The sequence below is a fragment of the Leptopilina boulardi genome, unplaced genomic scaffold (genome assembly GCF_019393585.1).
Source record: "Leptopilina boulardi isolate dan_hultmark-lab unplaced genomic scaffold, ZJU_Lbou_2.1 LbouV2_310, whole genome shotgun sequence".
Classification (NCBI taxonomy): domain Eukaryota; kingdom Metazoa; phylum Arthropoda; class Insecta; order Hymenoptera; family Figitidae; genus Leptopilina; species Leptopilina boulardi.
In genome coordinates, this window is record NW_026137875.1 from 4,597,811 (window position 1) to 4,606,832 (window position 9,022).

The following is a 9,022-nucleotide window of genomic DNA, read 5'->3' on the forward strand; positions in this document are numbered from 1 at the left end:
ACATGGTTCTATTAACCTAAAAAATTATTTTTCGTGTGTCGTTCGGAGATAATATAAATAATATAAATTTATAATATATTTATAATATAAATAAAATAATGTACTTTATCACATATATTTTTGTACTACTTAAAATTATTAAACAAAGAGATATTGATCAAATTTTGTATAGTTAAAAATAGATATGTAATGAACCGATATTGTATTTAAAAAAGGACAATAGATAACTGTAAGAGTTCGAATTAATTTATAAATTTTTTCACAATTTTGTTTTTCATTTTTTTGTGATATAGCGAGCAAAACTTGCAACGCCTGACAGCTTGTCATTATTAACCAAATTATCAAAAATCAAAAATTCAAGTGAATTTCTGTTATAGGAGTCATAAAGAATAAGAAAAAAATTTGGTATGATTTTTAAGTCTATTTTTTTTCAAATGCGAGACAAAATACTGAAATAGAAAAAAAAGAAAAAAAAATTCAATTGGTTCAACTATTATATATCTACTACAAATTTTTTTAACTTTTTTCATCCTTCAATACAGTAATATACTTAAGGAAACTTTTTTCTTAAAACTTTCTTATAGAAACTATGCTGTCCCCATTTACCCCAAATTTTATGAAATTTTCTGAATTTTGGGGTAAATGGGGACAGTCAGTTTCATGCGTTTAAAGCTTATCTAAATTTTTTTTTGTTGCATAAAATTAAACCTGGGAACGTAAATAACAACTTAAAAAAAATAAACCAGCAAATATTACCTTTTAAAGGAAGAAACTTACGTAATTTGTGAAAAATAGCGATTTTGTCCCCATTTACCCCAACTGTGCCTAAATAAGATAATTTATGGAAAATAATATAATAATATAATATTATTTTTAATTATTAATTTATTATATTATATTAATACTTAATTAATATTAATATTACAATTTTTTTCGCCGTTTTTATTATTATAATAATCCATAATATCTTTATATATATGTATTTGATATTTTTTGTACTATCAGGGTACGGTCAAACTATCTCATGCATGCAGAAACATTAAATTTAACCGGTCACACTTCAAGAAAATCTAGTAAATGTTTAGTAACTTTCTAGTTACAACCGAAATTTTTGGAAAATTACTAGAAAGTTACTAAACATTCACTAGATTTCGTTGAAGTGTGACCGGCCAAATGTTTCTGCATTCATACACAGTGCATACATGAGATAGTGTTACCGTACCCTCAACGCAAAATTTGATAATTTTTTGTTGATTAAAAATTTTAATAATAATAATAATAATATCTTTATTTTTTTCCAGAAAAATCATAAGAACAATAATTAAAATACAGAATAAAAAATTACGTATATAAAAAAAAATTGAATAACATAATAAAAATATAAAATCATAATTCTATACTGAAATAATAATTAATACAATAAAAATTCGTCATCGGACAACTAATTAGACAAACTGGACTTCCTCACTTTTGAGTGAATTAATTCTTCAAGTACATATATATATATATATATACTAGGGGGCTATGCCCCCTGCGCGCTTCGCGCGCCAACCCCCATCCCCCCTCCTCTCTTCCCCTCCTTTTCCCCACCACCACCCTAAATTTAAAGGTTATGTTCGTTTCAAGACTCTGAATATAGCCGCAAGTCCCCCCTCTCCCTTCTCTTCTACCCCCCCTTCTCTTGACTTGCGGCTATATTCAGAGTCTTGGAACAGCGGCTTCGCGCGCCAACCCCCATCCCCCCTCCTCTCTTCCCCTCCTTTTCCTCTCTCCCCACCCTAAATTTAATGGTTAAGATCGTTTCAAGACTCTGAATATAGCCGCAAGTCCCCCCCCTCTCCCTTCTCTTCTCCCCCCCCCCTTCTCTTGACTTGCGGCTATATTCAGAGTCTTGGAACAGCGGCGGCGGCGGCGGCGTTGGCGGCGATATCTTTTTGTAATATAGGTAGATATATATATATATATATTGTATGTACACTTGAAGGCGTGGGATCAATTAGAGTCCTAAGAATTTATCACAGTTGAATCTAATTAAAAAGTAGGAAATAAGAAACTTCCGTTCCGTTCTGGAAATTCGATGACTGCCGCCATCGCCGCGGTAATATCGTGCAAATCGTTCGAGCTGTAAGTCTCTCTCTCTCTCTTTCCCCCCTCGCTTATATATACACATTATATAGCTGTGAATTCCTCTCTATATGTTATTATGTTTATTTTATGGTGCACGTGTAATTTTTTTTTCTTTCATGAGAATACACCTTGAAAGTCGCGAAACCTAAGTATAATGTTCAATCTGGATGGATGTTGCAAAATACACGTTCACGCAAGAGCGTACGTAACTAAATGTTGACAGGAAAAAAAAATCGAGAGTTATTCAGAAGACAATTTTGTAATCCCATGAAAATTTTTCAACGTGTCTTTATCGTCCCCTTCTTAAGTTCAAATCACAAGTATATCTCTCGAAGGCAAACGAAAAAAAAGAAAGAAAATAAAATAAAAAAAAAGAAGAAGACACAATTATACTTCGTCACGGTCACTTGCAAGTTTTATCTGAAATATACATATATATACGAACGAAATTATTCGAAAAAGTAATCTTAAAAAAAATACACAATTGTCATTTTTTTTTCTTATCTACAATAATTGTTCCTTGAAAGAAATGTAATTACTGACCATCTTCTATCTAGAAAAGGGGTCATCCATAAATTACGTAAGACTTTTTTCTGGTCATTTGAACCCCCCCCCTCCCCGATGTAAGATTTTTTACATGCATTAGCGACATTTTTCCTATTGGTCGTAAAAAATACTTGACCCCCCCTCCCCCCTAAAAGTCTTACGTAATTTATGGACGGCCCCACAAAAAAAAACGATAATATTTGCAATTCTGTTAAAAAAATTTTTTAAAAAAATAAATTATTTAAACAAAATAATAAAAATTCATATTTTTTTCTTAAATATTACAAATATTTTAACTAAAAGTTTTTATGCATAGTAAACAATTTAAGTTTAAACATAACTTAAAAACATGAAGTAGTATAAGGAGACCTCACGCGGCTTAAAAGCCAGCCTATATTTGGGGGAACAGAGTTGTGCGATTTCTGACAACGTTCAGAGGTTGCGCCTCTGCGGTTGAAATTTAGTACTGAAATATCGTCTGCTTACTCCTGACATATTAACCTGTATTAAACGGATGTAAACATAATTTGAGTATTATTTCAAATCCTAGCTGTATATAAGTGCGGTTTATAAAATATATTAATTCTGAAAGATTGTTTATTTGTTTACATTCTTATATATCAAACAATGAATTAATTTATACTCCAATGAAAATATTTTGAGTCAAAAATTATGACAACATACCGTACATGGTGAAAAAAAACTTTTATGCACTTGGGATTTTCTATATTCACCATTGCCCGAACCACAATTTTTTATTATGCAAGTTGTAGGCATTTGCACTGTTTTCTTTTATTTCTTTTTGTCACAACACTTTTCACTTGAATCTCAAACCACCTGTAGTACACAATAAGCATAATACCGCCAAAACTGTTTCTGTAATTTACATTTTCTCCGCAAAAGCGCTGCCTCTGAACGTTGTCAGAACTAGCACAACTCTATTCCCCCAAATGTAGGCTGACTTTTGCCACTACTACCATTGCCGTGAGGTCTCCTTATACTACTTCATGCTTAAAAATAAAGTTTTTAGGTTATGTTACGTACGATTTATATAGGTTTAAACATAACCTAAAAATAATGTTTTTAGGTTATGTTACCTAAATCGTTTCCTATGCATAAAATTTTTTAATGTTAATTTAAATGCCTTTTTTAAATTGTTTAAAATTTTTTAAATAGAATTACTTAAAATTTTCCCCAGAGCTGATGTATCTATATATGGATGATTTTCCACGTTGCGCACGATTTGGTGTCTGAAACTTTAAAAATATTTTTTTTATCGAAATGATGAATATCAATATATATTTTTGAAGATAAAGTGTCAAGAAATAAATATCAATGGTGGGCCGGAAAAATTTTTTATAATTTTTTTTTGTTTTTAATTTTTAAATGTTTTTTTTCAGACTGAAGGACAGGAAGGAGGATGCAGAGAAAGCATGGCCCCTGCATAGTTCCCCGGTCTTTCCCCATAGAAGAGGGGCCACTGGGGGACTAGTCCAGAAGAGGCGATGCTGCCATCGCTCCGTCGAGGTGAATCCACGATCAGAAAATGAATTTTATTTTAAACGTAGCGACACACCCTGAAATGTTTAATTTCTAAAATTTTATTTTAGAAATTAATTACCACAAATGGCAAGCATTATTTTAAATGTATGAAATTTTAATTTCTACATTTAACATTTTGTAAATTGTTATTTATTTCAGGATTATTATTTCTTCTAATACCCTCCATTTTTATAAATTTGTCACGTCACCGTGACATTTTTTTATAAATAAATAATATTTATGTAAAATTAATTTTTTTAAAAATACATTTTTAAATAAATAATTGTTTTTAAATAAACAAATACATTTATGAATAAATAATTGTTTATAAATATTAAACATATAAATAAATAATAATGTTAATAACGAAATAATCATAATGAATGTTAAAATATATTAAAAATGATCAATATATAAAATTATAATATTTCTTAAAGTTGTAATGTTCTTGATATTTGGAATTATGAAAGACGATCTACAAACAAGGAAATCAACATACAGAGTCACCAACACATAGAAAAAAGCATTAAACATTTTTCGTGTCTGTGAGGTACCGATTTTGAATCTAATCCAAAGAGGCGAGCTGGTACCGCCGCGATAAATACATTGGAATATATAACTATATAAAGGGAAACCTTTCACTACGAAGGCAGTCTCAAAAATTATACGTACGGAGTTCATGTGTTAAAATACAGTTCTAATATATACGGAAGTTAAAAATCTAAGTTTCAACAGTGACACCCATCAATAAAGAACTTTTACGAGCGGTCGTAAAAAATCAATAGAATACCGAATCATCAAAACTCACGAAGAAAATTTAGAAACTCCACCACAACATAAAATAAGGTAGCCTTACCAAATCTTATTAAATAGATTTACCAGGGTTTTACTAATAAATGTTTTATCTTTTTCAGATTTTACTAATAATTTTTTTTTCTTTCCAGGTTTCCTGTAGAAAATATTCATTGCGCTACCTAACATTGCTAGCGCCATGATTTTTTTCTACCATGGTTTTACTAATAAATGTTTTTTCTGTTTCGGGTTTTACTAATGAATATTTTTTCTGTTTCAGGTATAACTAATAATAAATGTTTTTTCTGTTTCACATTTTACTAATGAATATTTTTTCTCTTTCAGATTTTACTAACAATAAATGTTTTTTCTGTTTCAGGTTTTACTAATAATAAATATTTTTTCTGTTTCACATTTTACTAATGAATATTTTTTCTGTTACAGGTTTTACTAATGAATATTTTTTCTGTTTCAGGTTTTACTAATATGAAATGTTTTTTCTGTTTCCGGTTTTACTAATGAATATTTTTTTTGTTACAGGTTTTACTAATGAATATTTTTTCTGTTTCAGGTTTTACTAATAATAAATTTTTCTATTTTCAGGTTTTCTGGTAGAAAAAATTCATTGCGCTACCTAGCACTGTTATAGATTACATAAGCGCCAGTATGGAATCTAGCAGTGCTAGCTAGTGCTATGATTTTTTTCTACCATGGTTTTACTAATAAATTGTTTTTCTGTTTCAGGTTACTAATAAAGAATTTTTCTCTTTTCAGGTTTTACTAATAAATTGTTTTTCTGTTTCAGGTTACTAATAATAATGAATTTTTTTCTTTTCAGGTTTTACTAATGAATATTTTTGTGTTACAGATTTTAATAGTAATGAATTTTTTTCTTTTCAGATTTTAATTAATGAAATTTTTTTTCTTTATAGGTTGCTAATAATAATTTTTTCTGTTTCTGGTTTTATTAATTAATTTGGTTTTCTTTCAGGTCTCCCACAGTGCAAAAATATTTCTGCAAAATTGAAAATATTTCAACTATTTCAGTAATATACTTTGTTTTGTGGCGTGGTTAGGCCTAGCGTACATTTTGACTTCAATTACAAATTGAAAAAATTAATTTGAAATTGTAATTGAACCTATGCAATGGGGAAGCACGTTAAAAAGCGCGTCTAATGTTCCACCTCCTGGGTGATGCGGAAGAGAAAATAATTATTTTTTTCAGAAACAGATATCGTGCTTAGGTGTCAAGGGAATTATATTTATAAAGATTGAGTAATCAATAACAAGAATTGAATTGTATTTTTATTAGAAATTTGTATATTATTACATCAATAACTTTTTTTATTTAATGTAAATTTTAAGACAATTAAAAAATCATCCTTGAACTAAAATTGTTATCTGTGAATGAAAACAGGTCTTTGGTGTTTTAGATTTATCTGACTAAATGGACTTGGGTTATAAGATTCTTTAAGATTAAGTCAAAACTTTGACGTGATGGGTCAAAATAGATCAAATAAACATTTACTTGGACTAAATAATTTTTATTTGAATTAAAGAAACTTTATTTGATCCAATAATTTCTATATTTGAAATAAATACCATTTAATTGACTCAAATAATTAATATTTAATACAAATAAATTTGTATAAATATATGTCGAAAGTTTATACATTCATAAACAATAATTGCGATATCGACAAAAAGTGCAAGCAGTATATAAACAAAAAGAAGACTTTCTCATTCAAAACTTCCGCTTTCATTCAAATTCTATGTTATTTTTGCCAGTACTTTTTTTCTTTATCTCTCTCTCTCTCTCTCTCTCTCTCTCTCTCTCTCTCTCTCAAGTTAAGTGAACACGATTTGTGGAGTATGGTTAATCGCCGGTGCCGAAGGGAGATGTGAGCTCGTTTTTTTTTCTCTATATCATCACAACCAGAGAGCACTTAAGTCTTGTAATTTTGAAATTATCTTGTACACGCGATACACGTGAGGAATAAAAAATCGTTCAGCGAAAGTTTGATGAAAATAATTCGCATACGTACCTATGTTAAGTACCTTTATTTTTATCATTTTCGTAGTACTCAAAAATAAAATTATTTTCAAGAATCAATTTGAATTTTTTTCCACACTTTATTTCTCATTCTTTTATCTTCTTCTCCTTTAAAAAATTACTATTTTAAAATTTGTAAAAGGATGAGAAGTGAGAAAATTGGATTTTTGAAAAATTAATTTTTTAAACAATTTAAATATTTAAATGATTTCTGTAAAATATATTGTCATTATTAATGTGATAAGCAACCTCAGAGTAAATTTTTCTGCAAAAATATTCAATGCTGTATAATACACATTTGAATGTGTCGGGTCCAGCAGACCCGTTGTGCCATTTACGTTCGTACGCGGAATTCTACCAGTTAAGGGATGTTTTTAAATAAAAGTAAAATACAAAATTAAAAAAAAAAGATAAAATATATATTTTACATTACTTGTTGAAACCAATGATTTAGTTACTTTTATCGAATTTCAATTTAAAAATTCATTAATTTCCCTCTGAATTTATTAATTATTGAAAAATATTGATTATTTACTTTTTCTTATCTAGTAAATTATCAATGTTGTGAAATTTTATTAAAATTTCCGGGAAATTATATATCATATGTAATTTGGAATAAAAAAAAAAAAATTTCCAATCTTCGTTAAAATGTTAATAAACATTTTAATTTACAATTAGAATATAATTATTAATTCTATATTATATTCTTTAATTCTTCTCGGTCAAAGAGTGTATAGGTATTAACGTTTAAAAGAAATTTATAGAGAAAGTTTTGAGATATAAACAAAAAATGTAATTGGCTAAGTTGGAATTTTTTATAAAAATCCAATTTAATTTTGTCTTGTTTTCTCTTATTACACTTGTGATGGAAAAATATCGTCAGAGTTGAAATTTAATGCCAATAAAAAACACCATTCTAACATACATTTTATACACGTTTTTCTCCAATTCTATTATAAATGCCTTGAGACGTTAAATTTTCTGCCAAGAATCGTTACAGTCAAAGAAACTGGTTCAAAACATCACTCAATGATAATTTCGAATAATCCTTCTAAAACATTATTAGTGCCAATTACAAAACCATGTTGAAATTGGCTTGTAAAATCAATTCTATCATAAAAGTGGTTTTAGCAACGGTTCCATAGGTTTGAGCGCGCGGAAACCGCAATCCGTTACTTATATATATGTGTGTGTGTGTATGGTGCAATATCACATTAAAACAGTCAATTGAGCGTAATAAGTGTATGAAAAAATAACTTAACACATTCATTATTTTCTCTTGTCACTTTTACTGAATGGCGAGGGTAAAAAAAGTTATAGATTTAAATTATTTATTGAATTTTTATATAGACAATAACGATTTTTTTCAATAAACAAATTAGTTTTTTTAAAACTTTGGGCTCTTTTGTTTAAATAATTTGTTTAAACTATTTTTTATTTCTTTTTTCCTTTTTTTTTATTTTTCAAAATAAAATAGGTACATTTTAGTTTGTTTTTTTATGAGTAAAGTGAAAGATCCTAGCAGCCAAAAACTTTTTATTTTCAAAAATAAAAAAAAATTTTTTATACAAATTATTTAAATTATTAGTCAAACTAATATATTAAAATATAAAAAATTTTAAAAGCTACACATTCAATTAATTTGAGCTCGAAAAAATGCTCCGGTCTACTGGACCCATTTAAGGGTTAAACACGAAAGGATTATCAGGCTCACTCTAAAACTTTATACAAAATATTCTTATAGTATTTCTAAGTATGTAAAAAGAAAAAAAATTAGGCCCAAAACATATTTTGAATGTCAATGAAAAATTGGAACTTTTCTTTCTCCTGTCAAAAATTCCTAAATTCTATAGTTTTAGAGATATCATTAAAATTAAGTCTAGGGGAATAGTGTCAGGGTTGGACACTTGGCTTTTTTTAAATAAGAACACTAGCGCCACCTGTGTGCGTACGTGACGAATC